The following is a 14,135-nucleotide window of genomic DNA, read 5'->3' on the forward strand; positions in this document are numbered from 1 at the left end:
ATTTCTCCTCACTAAAATTTAATTCTGCCACTTTAAAAAATAAAAAAACAACAAAATCAATAATGAACACATTTTTAATGGAGAAAGCACATATACTAAAAATATGGTAGAAATGGATTAATAACCACAGCCATAAGGAAAATTAAAAGACTTCTAAAAGCTGGTTTTGTTCAACTCTATGAAAATAAAACATTTTTAATGTACAAAATGGATGACTTTCTAATACAATATTAATTGCCAATGCCATCCCCAGAAGAGACAGATAATCAAAACACAGCAATTCCTTTGAGAAAATTGTGGAATTTTGTCAACCTCCCTACCACAAATAAGCAAATAATTCCCTAGTCATATAATTTTACTAATAAATTCTACCAACTTTTAAGTAACAGATGACACCAAATGTTCTAAAAGCATGTAGAAAAGAAGAAAAATCTGCAGGGCCTCCTGATGAAGCCAGCCCATAGCTGATCCTACAACTCAACAACAGTAACACAAAACACAAATCACAGATCAAAAGCACTTATGAATATGAATGCACAGACTCCAAAGAGTGTATTAGCCAGCAGATTCCACATCACACAGAAAGAACAGCACACCTATGAAGATTCATGGAAGAAATTCAAAGATGATTCCATCCTAGGAGATACATCCATATACCTCACCATATTAGTATTTAAAAAGAGAAAAATCACGTGATCATCTCCACAGCTGCTGAAAAACAATTTGAAAATTGCAAGTATTCTGGAGTAAAATGCTTAGTAAAGTAGGTATAAATATGATATATTGTATACACATGATACAACCAAAAAGCCAACACTATACAGGGAAATACTAGGATGTCTACCTTCACTGTTACAACCAGCCGTCATTGTTCTGGAGGGAACAGCTCCCAGTGAGACAACAAGAACAAATAAGAGCTATGGAAATTGGATTTTAAAGATAGAGTTAAGGTTAGCCAGTATTTATAAATAATATGATTATACACATGAAAAATTCAAGGAAATCACCCGATGAAGTATGACAACACTAAGGTAATTATAAACAAAGTAAATACTAAAAAATAATTAGTATTCCTATCAGGAAAGCTATACAAATGCCAATGTTTAACCATTTTTTTGACTTACAGAAGTGAAAATTTTATAATGGGTAGCCTAATACATACAAATGACAACCACTGAGGAAAGATAATGGGTAAAAGGGATCATATACTATAGTCACAAAAAAGACAAACTACTTCACAACAAAATGAAACAATGTTCAAAATCTACACAAATAAAACTCTAACAGATACAAAACAAATCTCAAATGGAAAAGCACATTCTTAGATAGGAGAAATTCAGTATCAATAAAGATGCCTACTGCCTCCCAATTAATCTGGAGATTTAACAATGTCCATGAAAGCACCAAGAGAAATTTTTTAAAAGTAGAAAAACTGATTTTAAAGTTCTGATTGGAAAAACCCCCCTCAAAGTAATAACTGAGAACCTTACTTTTTTTTTAAAAAAAAAAAAGGAGAATAGCCTTGGCTGATGTAGCTCAGTGGATTGAGCTCGGGCCTGCAAACCGCATGATTGCGGTTTGATTCCCAGTCAGGGCACATGCCTGGGTTGCAGGCCAGTTCCTGGCAGGGGACTCATGAGAGGCAACCATACACTGATACTTCTCTCCTTCTCTCCTTCCCTTCCCCTCTAAAGATAAATAAAATCTTAAAAATAAATAAATAAAGGAGAATAATGATAAAGTTAACATTTTACATTACCATGCTATATTTATTAAAACTAAGAAATCCATAGGTGCACAGCACTATTAATTAAACTGCCGACTGTGTTGGGGTGCCCAGTTTTTCTACTGTCTTTTTTGCTGTCCCACCCTGCCTTCAGTCACCATGTCTGCTCAGTCTCCCTCAGTGACAGGTTCTCAGTCTTTCTTTGTTTTTCATGTCTTTGATAGTTTTGAAGAGTATTGTCAGATATTTTGTAGAATATCTGAAATAGACTTATACATAATAATTTTTACATGATAAAATGACATTTTAATTAATAGGGGAAGTATTGATTATTCAGTAAAAAATGCTTGAACAGTTAACTAAGTATGTGAAAAAATATTTCTCCCTATATACCAATATACATTTGACATGGATTAGCAGACTTAAGTGTAAATACACTGTAAAAGTACTAGGAAAAAATAGATTTTTTATGACTAAATACTTAGAAAGTTCTTTGGGGAGAGAATTTAAGAAGTTCTTTGGAGGAAGCGAGTATTTAAAGAAAAATCTCGGGAGAATTAGAAGTCCAGGGGTCTGATATCCTGACCAAGAACTGGGGACTGGGTTAGTTTAAGTCTCTGCAAGTTTACTCTTAGGGTAGGAGTTCCAAGCACTCCCTATGCGCCCCCTTAAGGCTGTTGATACAGAAACTATTGCCTGTTCCATAATCTTATTGTACAGGTCTTGAGTGGAGGGAAGTATATAACCCAGATGTCAGTAGGATTACTTTCTCCTTCAAAATTCAAAGGAAATTAGCTTGAGCTCTGTCCCTCCTCAGGGAAATGTGGGTAATTTGGGCATTTTCCAATCGCCTCAGGATTTGGAGACTTGATTTGATTTATCAACCATTTTGCCTGACCACGTGGTGTTACTGTTCTACATTGTTCTGTCCCAAGTGAGAAATATCAGCCCTTTCCTCCTTGTTCCTCTTCAATGATCATTGCACAGACCCCTGCGTGCGCGGCAAACTTTACAGAAGGGTGCTCGGTTTCCCTTTCCCCTGGAGACCCTTTCTGCATCTCCCGGCCTGAATTTGCGTGGGCTCTAGGGTTCTCCACTCCTCCGCGCAGTTCTTTCTACATACAGAGCTCCTTTGATCTTTCCCAGCCCGGCCTTTGCATATCCCCAAGCTCGTTAGTGTGTTTTGCAAAAACAATGGCTCTTCTAAGGGAGTGTGAATCTCCAGCCTGCAAGGTGAAGGAAGTGTGGGCACAGACTTCCTTTTGACTTTTGTGTGAAGCTGCAAGCACACACTCCCCTGCTGGCACGAGTTATTATTTCTTTGTCCTTAGAAGGCAGAAGTGGCTACAGTCAGTTTTGATCTTACATAATTTGCTTCTTCTCCATCATAGAAAGAACCAGGTTTCATAGTCATTGGGGTACATTTCCGCCCTTGTCTAACATTATTCACTACTTAAGAGAAACAATTCAAAGGTAAAACAAAACAAAACAATGAATTTATTGAGGAGTTCCCAAGTGCTTGGTTTAAATCCCGTGAGCATATTTAAATGCTATTTCTATAATGTTTGGACCAAAGGCTAGGATTCATGGGCAGGTTATAACTTTAAAAGTTATTTAGGCTCTGCGTTGGCTTTGGTGGAGGGAGAGCTGCGCGTCCACCCCCTGGGCCCAGCGGGGCACTTTGGCCCACGTGGTCTCTCCCCAGTCCGGTCCTCTACAACCTGCTCACGAAGCTGCTCCAGTGCTCCACCCCCGGCCTCACCCTTGAGCGCCTGGGCCTGGAGTACCTTCGGTGGCTCACTGACAAGGAGGCCATGACCTGACCCCTGGGGGTTCCGCTTTGCCCTGCCATCATCGCCCAGCATCACCCCCGGGTCTCCCTGTTGGCCAGCACATCTACCTCTCGGCTTTAATCACGGAAACCTAGTCCTTTGGCCCCATGCCCGTCTCCAGTGTGGTGACAAAGACTTTGTGGACCTGGTCATCAAGGCTAACTCCAAAGACACCCATCCCAAGCTTCTCACCAGAGGGAAGATGTCCCAGCCCCTGGAAAGCATGAAGACTGGTGACACCATTGAGTTCCAGGGCACAAACCCGATGCTGGCCTCCATGGGCAAAGGAGCATTTGCCGTCCGTCTGGAGAAGAAATCTAACCCGGCCATCAACGCAGGCAGGTGTGTCGGCAACAGCACAGAAGAACCAGCGTCACCCCGAAGCTGCACAAGGGGTCTGTGTCATCCTGAAGGACGCAGACAACCACACTGTGTGCCACCTGCTCTTTGCCAGCCAGACCGAGGCGGCCAACCTGCCTTGGCCCAAGCCAGTGGGACCGGGGAGTGAATGTTTTGTGAGCACTTCAAGCCCTAGTACACAGCGGACAAAGCCCCTGAAGTGTGGGACTACAGGGGGGGCTTTGAGAATGAGATGATCAGGGACTGATGCTGACGTGCGGATGCCGCACACGATGTAGGGCGCGGGCCTGCCCAACCTGGACCACGTGGGGCACCCCACGGAGCACTGCTTTTCCTCCTGAGGGCTGGGCAGGACTGCCTAGCGTCCTCATGTGCCCAGTCCACACCCCTTCCTCTGTGTCATCTTTAACGTCACTTCCCCACATCTCACACTAGGGCCCCAGGCTCAGCCTGGCCTGCTGATGCCTGGGTGGCCACCCTGCTGGGTCAACCCCTAATGGACCCCTTTGGGAACAGGGTTCTGTTACAGTGGGCCACCACAGCCACCTTCCAGGGCAGGTTCCTGTTTGACCCTCACTAGGTTCTTACCAGGGACACTTGGCTCCAGGCCCTGACCCTCCTGTGTCCCCACACCACCTACACTACTGGACTGAGGCCACCAGCACTGTGTTCCACCCACTCCTCCCAGGGCAGACCACCGTCTGGAAATAACCGTAAATACACAGGCATTCCAGAGCTGTGGGTGCCAAGGAATCCCCTGCCACCAGCTCGGGACCCTGGCCTGCTGCCCCTCACTACCTGCCTCGGTGCCAGGCCAGGCCTTAGCCCCTGACACTGCATACATGTACCACCCAAGAGTCCTCCTGGTGGGGACTGCTTGGGGTAAGAAGCTGTCCCCACCCCAGGGCCGGGAGGAAGGGGCTGGCCCAGGGCCCCTCTGGTTGGCACATGGGCCCTCCCAAAGCCTCCACACTTTCCCCAACACACCCAAACTTTCAACAGCTTTCAGAACTCCAAGCTGTCAGCTTGGTGGTTACATCGACTGCTTCAGGGTCCTGGGCCACCAACCCTGGTGGCAGAGCTAATGTTTATTTATTGTTTTGTCCTAAACCCACCCCTCCCGCTGCCTGCACCCCAGCCTGAGGGAGACTTGGAGCAGATCCTTTGTCTGGCCGCACCCTCAGTGGCCTCCATGTTGCCTGTAGGCGACAGAGGGCTACCTCTGCGTATTGGCCTTTTCAGTCATTTATGAGCAGAGAAAACACTGAAATAAAACTTTGCTAATATTAAAGACAAGTTATTTAGGTTATTAGATTGACTCACAGCTATGTCTGGGACAATAATTTTGTTTAAGTTCTTTCAGAAGACTGGGACAGTTAAATCATCCTACTTTTTAAAGATCCCAATCCTTTATTTCCCTGAATATCTAGGTAAGACGCTTCTTCCGTTTCTTACCTTCTACAATCTCTCGGTGTCTTATACTCTCAATAATCTCGAAAGAAAAAGGAGCATTTACATCCCATGGTATTTAGACTGTGGTATATAAATTAATCCGGGTTGTATTGTTGTTTCTTAAAATCCCAAAGAGACACTTTTGGATAGGTAACTCATGCATACAATTAAACACGCAAAAGGCACAAAAGACTGTATAGCTAAAAGTGAGTTTCCCTCCCCACTCCTGTGCTTCGGTTATCCAGTTCTCATCTGCAGAGAAAACCATGTGGATTAGTTTATCTTTCAGAGGTATTTTATATTACCCCACCCCCTATGATAGTATACATTCTACATATGAGACTCTACCAGGGGTGTCCAACTTTTTGGCATCTCTGGGCCCTACTGGAAGAGGTGGAGTTGTCTTGGGCCACACATTAAATAAATACACAAACACTAATGAAAACTGATGAGCAAAAAGAAGGCTTTTAAGTAAATTTACGATTTTGTGTTGGGCCACATACATAGCCATCCTGAGCCACATGTGGCCCATGGGCCACGGGTTGGACGCCTCTGCTACACTCGGCATTCTATACCTCCTGTTCTGCATTTGGGTTTTCCACTGAACCATACAGCCTGGAGATTGTCCTATACTCGTCCATACAGAACTGCCTTATCTTTAATTTTTAAAAATCTTTAAGTTGTACATCATTCCACTTTATGGAGGTAACATCATTTATTTAATAATTTCCAACCAATGGCCATTTACATTGCTTATAATCTTTTGCCATCACCAATTCTGCAATGAATTATTTTACATGTGTGAGAATATCTGAAGGATAAACTTACAAAAGCAGAATTGCTGACTTAAAGGGCATGGGCATTTTCAACTTTGATAGCTGTTCCCAAATCGCCGTCCAAAAGGGTTGTAACTATTCATGTTTCCACTAGCAAACATTTGAGAGTACCTATTTCTTTTTTTTAAAGATTTTATTTATTTATTTTTAGAGGGGAAGGGAAGGAGAGGGGGAGAGGGAAATGTCAATGTATGCTTGCTTCTCATGGGTCCCCTGCTGGGAACTGGCCTGCAACCCAGGCATGTGCCCTGACTGGGAATCGACCCGCGATTGTCTGGTTCGCAGGCCCGCACTCAATCCACTGAGCTACACCAGCCAGGGCTGAGAGTACCTGTTTCTTACTTCTTTGACCAACAGAGCATGTTATCAAGCTTTTCAAACTTTGTCAATCTCACAGATGAAAAGTGGTGTCTTGTGCTTTCATTTTAGACTCTTCTCACTGAATGATTTAAAATGAATTGCTTCTTGGCCTTTTCATTAAGAGCAAGTGTGAATGATTTCACTTGTCATCTTCATCATATGCTAAATTTGTCCACTTGATGTATTTCTGGTTTTTCATAGTTTTTCCCATTGGTCTCTCTTGTCTTTTTATACATTATTACTTTTTGTTCACAGCAGCTTTACACTATGTTTTACTCTATAGTAGGTGTATCACCCTTACTCTTCTTTCCCCTAAGAAATTTCTCAGCTGTTCTTATATTTTTCTATATGAATTCAAGAAAGATTTTCTGGCTTCAAAAAAAATCCTGTTGCATTTTTATTGAGACATCACATTAATAGATTTAGGGTTACTATTACTCACTTGTTAAAGCCTATCATTAAAGGCTTACCATTTCTTGACAATATCTTTTGAGTCAAGTCTTCCTTGTGTTCTTACAGCATCTTAAATAAAATGCTTTTTTATTAATTCTTCATGGCATCTTTGGAAACAGGGAAGATGGAAGAAAAGGATTTAGGCTGATTATAGTTGATAGAAAGTCCTAATCTAGTTTTATGTCTGTTTGGATAGGTCTCATCAGTAGATTTTATGTAAAACCAAAAACAAAACAGACTTTTCAACCAAGGATTAAATTTTCTTATACCAAAAAGCCAGCAATATGCAAACGTGATTCTGCAGTGTACTTCTTGTATTGTGACCCATGGCCAAGCACTGTTGAGTGCATTTTGATCACTGAGTAACAATCTCAAAAGAATTTTGAAACCAGAATTGGCTTGAATGACAATGACACTCAGAATCCTGGCCTATTTCCCGGAATTCCTTTCTGGTTTCTAGCAAGTTTGGTCATGCCTGGGAATTTGCTGAATATGGTACTTGAACCAGCGACTTCCTGAATGTGACACAATCACTGGCATTTGTCTGCCCAAGGGTCTCAGGACTAGAGTTTGTAGACTGCAGTTCGCCACTGAACTGGTGCTCAGGGAGCCTTGCTTGGCCCAAGGTGCAGACGGGAGCGGCAGTTTGTGAACTGATCGTGGAAGGCAAAGATCTTGAGAATGTTCTGTCGTGAACACCGAGCTACATACCTGGGCACGCTGGCACTGCAGCTGGAGGATCAAGTCTTTAAATAAATACCTAATGGGTTTAAAAGCTATTCTATGCCACCCTTGACAAATGGCCACTCACTAACGGGCAGCCAAGACTCAATAAGCAGTTGATTATCTGTAGAAACCTGGGCACTTCCTACCATCACTCTAGTTCAGTTAATACAGGAGAGCAGAGAAAGAGCCTGCATTAACTCCTGAATTACTTAGGACAAACGTATGTGTTGACATACGCCTGTGAATTTCTGGATTACATTCCTAAAACAGTTTTCATAATTTTGTTTCAGTCAACATTATTCTCCTCAATGCTATGTGTAATAAGTAGCCCATTCAGGTAAAAACAACTTTTTAAAATGGATAGTAGTATCATACAGGTAACGTCTGAGGTTTTTACCACCATATAAATGAGAACATTCTTTAGCTGGTTTCTCTGCAACAAAAAGACCACTGTGTTCTACACTAGAATGTTATGCAAGAATCTGAATAGCATAGTTTACTGAGTGCTCAGCCTGTTTAGTGACATACCAGAAAGTGGGACAAAGGCTAAAGCCAAGAATGTGGGGCAAGTTTTAAGCAATGAAGTTAAAGGCATATGAATGATGAAATATTTATCAAGGCAGAGACCAGGTTGTAACACCTAGCTATAAAAGTACAGAGATGAGCTGTGATAGGAGAGTTATTTGACTCAATGATCTCACTGCTTCATTGCAAAATCCAGTGTTGCCAAAATCATAAAATTAGACCTCTCTGAACAGAGAATGGCGACAGTGTCATATATCACTTGCTTTTTATTCCCGTTACACTGGGAACACCTTAAGCTATAAATATTAACTATTTATACATGAGAAACTAATGAAAGGTGATGTAAAATGAGTAGCAAGAGCAAATTGTTACAGTAAATTAAGCATATGGCATTTTCAAGTCTAGACAAATAACACAAACTTCATGGTTCTTGTAAGGTTTTGTCTCAGCGAAGTCATATGAGGCATACTTTTTACAAACCTGACTGTGCTCCCGAGTCTTAAAATTCGCCTTAAGTGTTACAATGTTCTGTGGCCACAGGACTCAACAAATCTCAGATGATGGAAACCTGAGTCTGACAAGCCACTCAGAGAAATGTAAAAATGATTTAAACTAAAGGGAATTTTAGTTTCTCTTGATGACAATTTTTCATTTCCCTGGGGACCATGTACAGGTGATAACTGGAGCGCCTGTATGATGTATACATTAATTCAACTGTCTGTATGATGTATACATAATTCAACTGAAAGACTTCACATTATTACTAATGCGGTTCCAGGGTGATTATGACAGATTACAATGCAGGATATTTTCAGCCTCCTTAAACCTGCAGAATGTGGACTGACCATTCTCGGGACTATTTTGCTTCTGGATATGAATACTTAGCTGCTCTTTGTATGAAAATAACACAGATAAGATTACCAGTACATTCATTGGGCAACTCACTTGCCAAGGCACCAGCCGTTCTGCCCAGAGCTCCGAAGGAGGCAAATCAGGATGGGATTGCTTGGGTTTATTCTTCTCATGAAATATGCTTGTTTCTGCAAGCACTGTGGTTGTTTTCCAGGCACTGAGACCACCAGCAGAGGAATCAGCTAGAGTTTTGACTGAATTCCAATGCTCAGTCCTCTTCATGTGCAGTCTGGTCCTGAGGTCCGCCTAGAGCATGGGTTGAAGGGCCCCACACAGCTGCTCCACCATCACCTTGCAGCTGTGTGACCAGGGTCTGCTTACCTCAACTTGTGTCTTGCTTGGCTTACCTTGTTGAAAAACGTTTAACTAGAATATTTCCCACAATAAATGAGGAAATATGTATCTAAAGCATGTAGAGCATTGCCGGATACATAGCAAATTGGTAAATGTTAACAATGATTTTAATAAAAGCCACGACTGAAGATTTAATCAACTTGGCAAGCTAGCAAGCTTCCCTCTATCTATCTATCTATATATATATGTATCCTTACATCTTTTTAGTGGGGGAAGGAAAATAAGCAAAGAAACTTTTGAAACAGGTGGTAGTAGCAAATCTTTACAACCATATAACTTGTTGAGAAAAATTCCCAGGACTCATGGTGTCAAAAACGTATGTCTTTCAACTTGGTATTACTCTGAGGAGCGGGCTCAGATAGTCCCCAAACAAGATGCCTAGTGTTCCTGTTGCCTAGGTAACTTTCCACTCATACTACCTGTGTGAGTGCCGACTCCCAGACTAGTGCCTGTGCCATGGTATTCTTTCCCCATGAGTCTTTAGTACATGTGGTCAACCATCAGTGGCAAAAGTTTTGTGTAAGGACTGATCTTGGGGTCCATTTATATATAGCTACAAATTGGTGATCTCCAGCCTCCAAAGTTTGTGGACCCCAAGTTAACAGCTACTTGAAACTTAGAATACATTCCCTTCTTTATAAAGAACAAAACATAGTATCTCTCTCAAAGGCAAATTAATTGACCCGCTATCACTTCCCACAAACCCCATCTCTTTGTGTCTTCCCATTATGTGTCAGTTTCAGAGAGGGCACATCATCAGTTACTGTCCCATATACAGAGAAAACAGTCTGCAAGTTGGAAGGACTTGGAAAAAAAAGCACTGGGGATTCCCCCATCCCAGCCCACCAATTGTGAATGCAGTGACTACTTACTTCAAAGTAAAAGGTCAATAAATGGGCATGGGGAAAATAGAGCAAATTTTGGGGTAAGGGGACAGCAAGTACAAAGGCAGAGATGTGAAATGCATGGTTATGTTTAGGGAACAGCATATGGCAAGAAGGAAATACTTTGGGAAGCTGCATCTGGGTTACTATAGGGCACAAGTTGGGGAGTGCCTGTAATTACCTAGTTAGGCATTTTCATTTGGTACAGATATGACAGTCTTTTAAAATAGTGCATCTAAGTCCTTTTTTCAAGTTCACCCTGACATATACTTGGTTGTGAAAAAATAAGGTCCCTTTTGTCTGGTTCCAGGTAGAGTTTGTCTTTTCTCAAGGCTTCTCCCAACTCAGCAATTTCCATGAATTTTGAACACATAATTTTCCTACTGAAATGAAAACTCCATGAAAAGCAAAGATTTTTTTGGGGGGGTGGGTTTCCACTAGCAACTTACATTCATTGAGAGTTTATCTGTTCCAGCACCAGGCTACCTAATCACCCCATTTAAAAGATGAGGAGGTGGGCCTGGAGTGTGTCAAGTCTTTGCCCAAGATTAGGAGCTAACCATTGGGACAGCTGGGGTTTGAATGCAAGCAAACTTCAGAGGTAAAAAAAAATATACAAGGCTTCACAAACTTGCATGTCATCCTTGCACCGGGGCTAATCTCCTCTGTATCGTTCCAGTCTTAGTGTACATGCTGCCCAAGTGAGCACAAAAGCAAGGATTTTTGTATTTTTTAAATTCGTGACCATTTTTAGCACCTAGAATTGTAGTACCAGTCCAGATATATGTAATTCAGTAACTTTATGCACCTACGATGTGATGCCCTGTGGAAGGCCCAACGATAATTGAGGTATGCTCCTTACCTTGAAAGAACTTGCCAGTGAGTGAGTCCAAAGACCTGTAATCAAGCCCCAATCAAGGCAAAATGAATCCAGTGCCACTTTCGAGGTAACATTGTTAATGGTGGAGCTGTGAACTGAATAGATCTCCCCACATTCAGATGTTGAGCCCTAATTCCCAGTGTCACAGTTGGAGGTGATTAGGTCATGAAGGTAGAGCCCTCATGAATGGGATTAGCATCCTTATAAAAGGGACCCCATAGAGACCCCTTGTGCCTTCTGCCACATGAGGCTGCAGTGAGAAGACAGGGGTAGTGAGACTGGGGGCTCTCCCCAAACACCTAATCTGCTAGTGCCATGACCTTGGACTTCTCAGTCCCCAGAACTGAAATGTTTGCAAGCCACCCGGTTTGCTTCTTTTTGCTACAGCAAAATGGACATATGAATGGACTAGGACGGGGGGCTCACAAGCAGTTACTAATTTCAACCAGAGGACTGAAGGCTTCACAAGACACTGCCCTCAAAGGCAGAATTTCCATCAGGGACATGAGGTTATTTTTGGCCCCATGATTACTAATTTGAACTCCTCTGGATCCCAGAAACAGATATCCATCTCAAAATAGTTTAAACTAATAAAAGTGTAACTGGGAAGCCTAGGGGTGGTGTTTGCTTCAGCTCTGCAGAGCTCTCTCCTGCCCATGGGTGTGAGATGCCTTCTCTCCCGCAGCAGATGGACCTCGTCTGCGCTGCAGGAGGAAGGATGGAGTTTGGCCACACATGGTTCCATGCTCACAGGACGCCATGTGCCACCAGATTATACTTAATAGCCATTGCAGATTATCTGCACTTCAGGGCCAGCAAATAAATAATTTGCTAGGCAGACAAAAACAACGGGTAACCACAATAACCGAAATGCATGCAGTTTATTCTTAGGTGAATAGCATGCAGTTGCTGTGACAGAAATTTTACTGAAGAGAGGCAGTGGCAGATTAGGCGGGAGTCAAGCTGAACTAGGTTGTGGGGAACCTCCAGGGATAAATGCAGCTGTCAAAGGGCTTCAGTGGAAGGAATGTTGGGACCAGACCAATGCCACTCTAGTCCCCTTTCTCAGAAACAGCTTCTGGGCCAACTTTTCTGAAATGTCTACGCTGTCAGACCACGATGATCAGGTACCAAGTCTCCTTCCTTCCTCACGTTTGCCAGTCCTTTCTCCCACCCACACACCGGCTCACCTCAATTCTGCATGTAGTCCCAACATCACGGCCATGTATTTCCCAATCTAATACCATTTTAGGGAGTGACTTTTGTCTAGCACAGAGATTCTTGGATTCTTACAACACACATCTAACCCTCCCCCCTTTTCAGTCAGTGTGGCACCAACTAAAAGGTGGGGGAGTGAGAAGTTAGGTGAAAATGTAGAAGCCTCCATCTGCACTGGTTCTTGGGCTCGATTTTTTTACTAGCTAGCCCATATTCAGATTAGCCTGAGAACTAGGGTCAGCTTTTGAACCCTGGACTGAGAAGCCGTGAATGGATTACGCTCTTTAAACAGGAATGCCTACTTTTTCCTACCCGTGCACTTCATCCTCTGGAGGTCTTGAGGGAGCCAGTGCACTCCCAGGGCCACCCACCCTCCTGAGGAGGAGGTGTGGTGGCCACAGAGCACGTACGGGTAGATTTAACATCTCAGTTCTTCATGAGTTTTGGGGGAGGGCTGCCATCAACTGCGCAGGATCAGGAGGACCACGTTCCTAAGAATGCTCACAACAGCCTATTCTTTTGAGACTGTACTACAGGGGCAATCATTTTTTGTGAATGAGATAATAAATGAGTCAATTCAGCTAGAGAAACAGTGTAATCCAGAAAACTACATTTATTTCTCATCGCCTTAAAATTATTCAGTGTGCATGTACGTAGTTCCAAAGAAGTATAAAAACTGGACAGTTCTAAAATGAGTTGTTTCCTTTCCTATACAAATGGATCACTGCAGAGATAATCCTTCAGCGAAATTGAAGATTCTGAGAAAATTAACTTGCTTTGACTATTGAAAATGAACAGTAACAGAGGAAAAAGAAAAAGGCACTTTCTCCATGTCACCACAGCCGCTGACGGCATATAGTACTACTGTTAGAACCTAAGACATTCTAAAAGCTGAAAACAGAAAACCTTTTGTGGGTCTCAGGACAGTAACAGTGCTAGCTGCTTCTGAGAAATGTACCTAAGAGCAAAAAAGCCAAAAACTCCCCAGACTCTTACTGGCAGCTTGATGACAGCCCCAGAACCAGAAAATGGTCACGCCTAATGCAAAGCTCGCGGGGCATCAACTGTTTTCAGAGATCAAGCAGAGATGGAGGTGGACATGGGTGCCGTCAAGGGAAATATGAATGGTGCTCACCGATAGCTGGTGCTTCCAGGAGCAAGTTAGAGGTGAAGTATTAATACACTTGTTTTCCGTCTTACTCCAACAGAAGACCCAGCTTCCCAACACATCCTGACAACTGCAGGGTGGGGAGGAAGCCAGTCGCACCCTGTTAGTATAAACGAAAAACCATAAGGTGACAGACAATACTAAGCACACTCCCACCCTTCTTCGGACACAAAGGCGGAGGAAAAGTTCATGCTGATTATTTGCCAAGAGACTATTTTTGGAGAGAAAACACACACACACACGCACACACACACGCACACCACCCCCCACCCCCAGTAGCAAAACCTTTTCTCCCATTCTCCAGAATGTATAGTACTTAAAATGTCTATTAGTTAATCTAGGTTGGAACAGTTTTAAAAGGGACCAGCTTATCATGAATTGACCAAAGGCTACATCTAAACTTTTGAAATGAAAGGAGTATTAAACATTTTACAATATGCAACTTGTTT

At 42.7% G+C, this 14,135-nt stretch overlaps 1 non-coding gene and 1 pseudogene across 1 annotated transcript; one reads left to right on the plus strand and one right to left on the minus strand.

Moving 5' to 3' along the window:
- Positions 1-3,559: 3,559 nt before the first annotated feature.
- On the plus strand, positions 3,560-4,165 carry LOC118992502 (NADH-cytochrome b5 reductase 3-like; annotated as a pseudogene).
- Positions 4,166-11,027: 6,862 nt separating this feature from the next.
- LOC118992710 (U6 spliceosomal RNA) lies at positions 11,028-11,129 on the minus strand. Its single transcript, XR_005067709.1, has one exon. It is a non-coding gene; the product is annotated as a U6 spliceosomal RNA (small nuclear RNA).
- Between the last annotated feature and the right edge of the window lie 3,006 nt (positions 11,130-14,135).

Source organism: Sturnira hondurensis, unplaced genomic scaffold (genome assembly GCF_014824575.4).
Source record: "Sturnira hondurensis isolate 20B ecotype Veracruz unplaced genomic scaffold, ASM1482457v3 Scaffold0008196, whole genome shotgun sequence".
Taxonomy (NCBI): Eukaryota; Metazoa; Chordata; class Mammalia; order Chiroptera; family Phyllostomidae; genus Sturnira; species Sturnira hondurensis.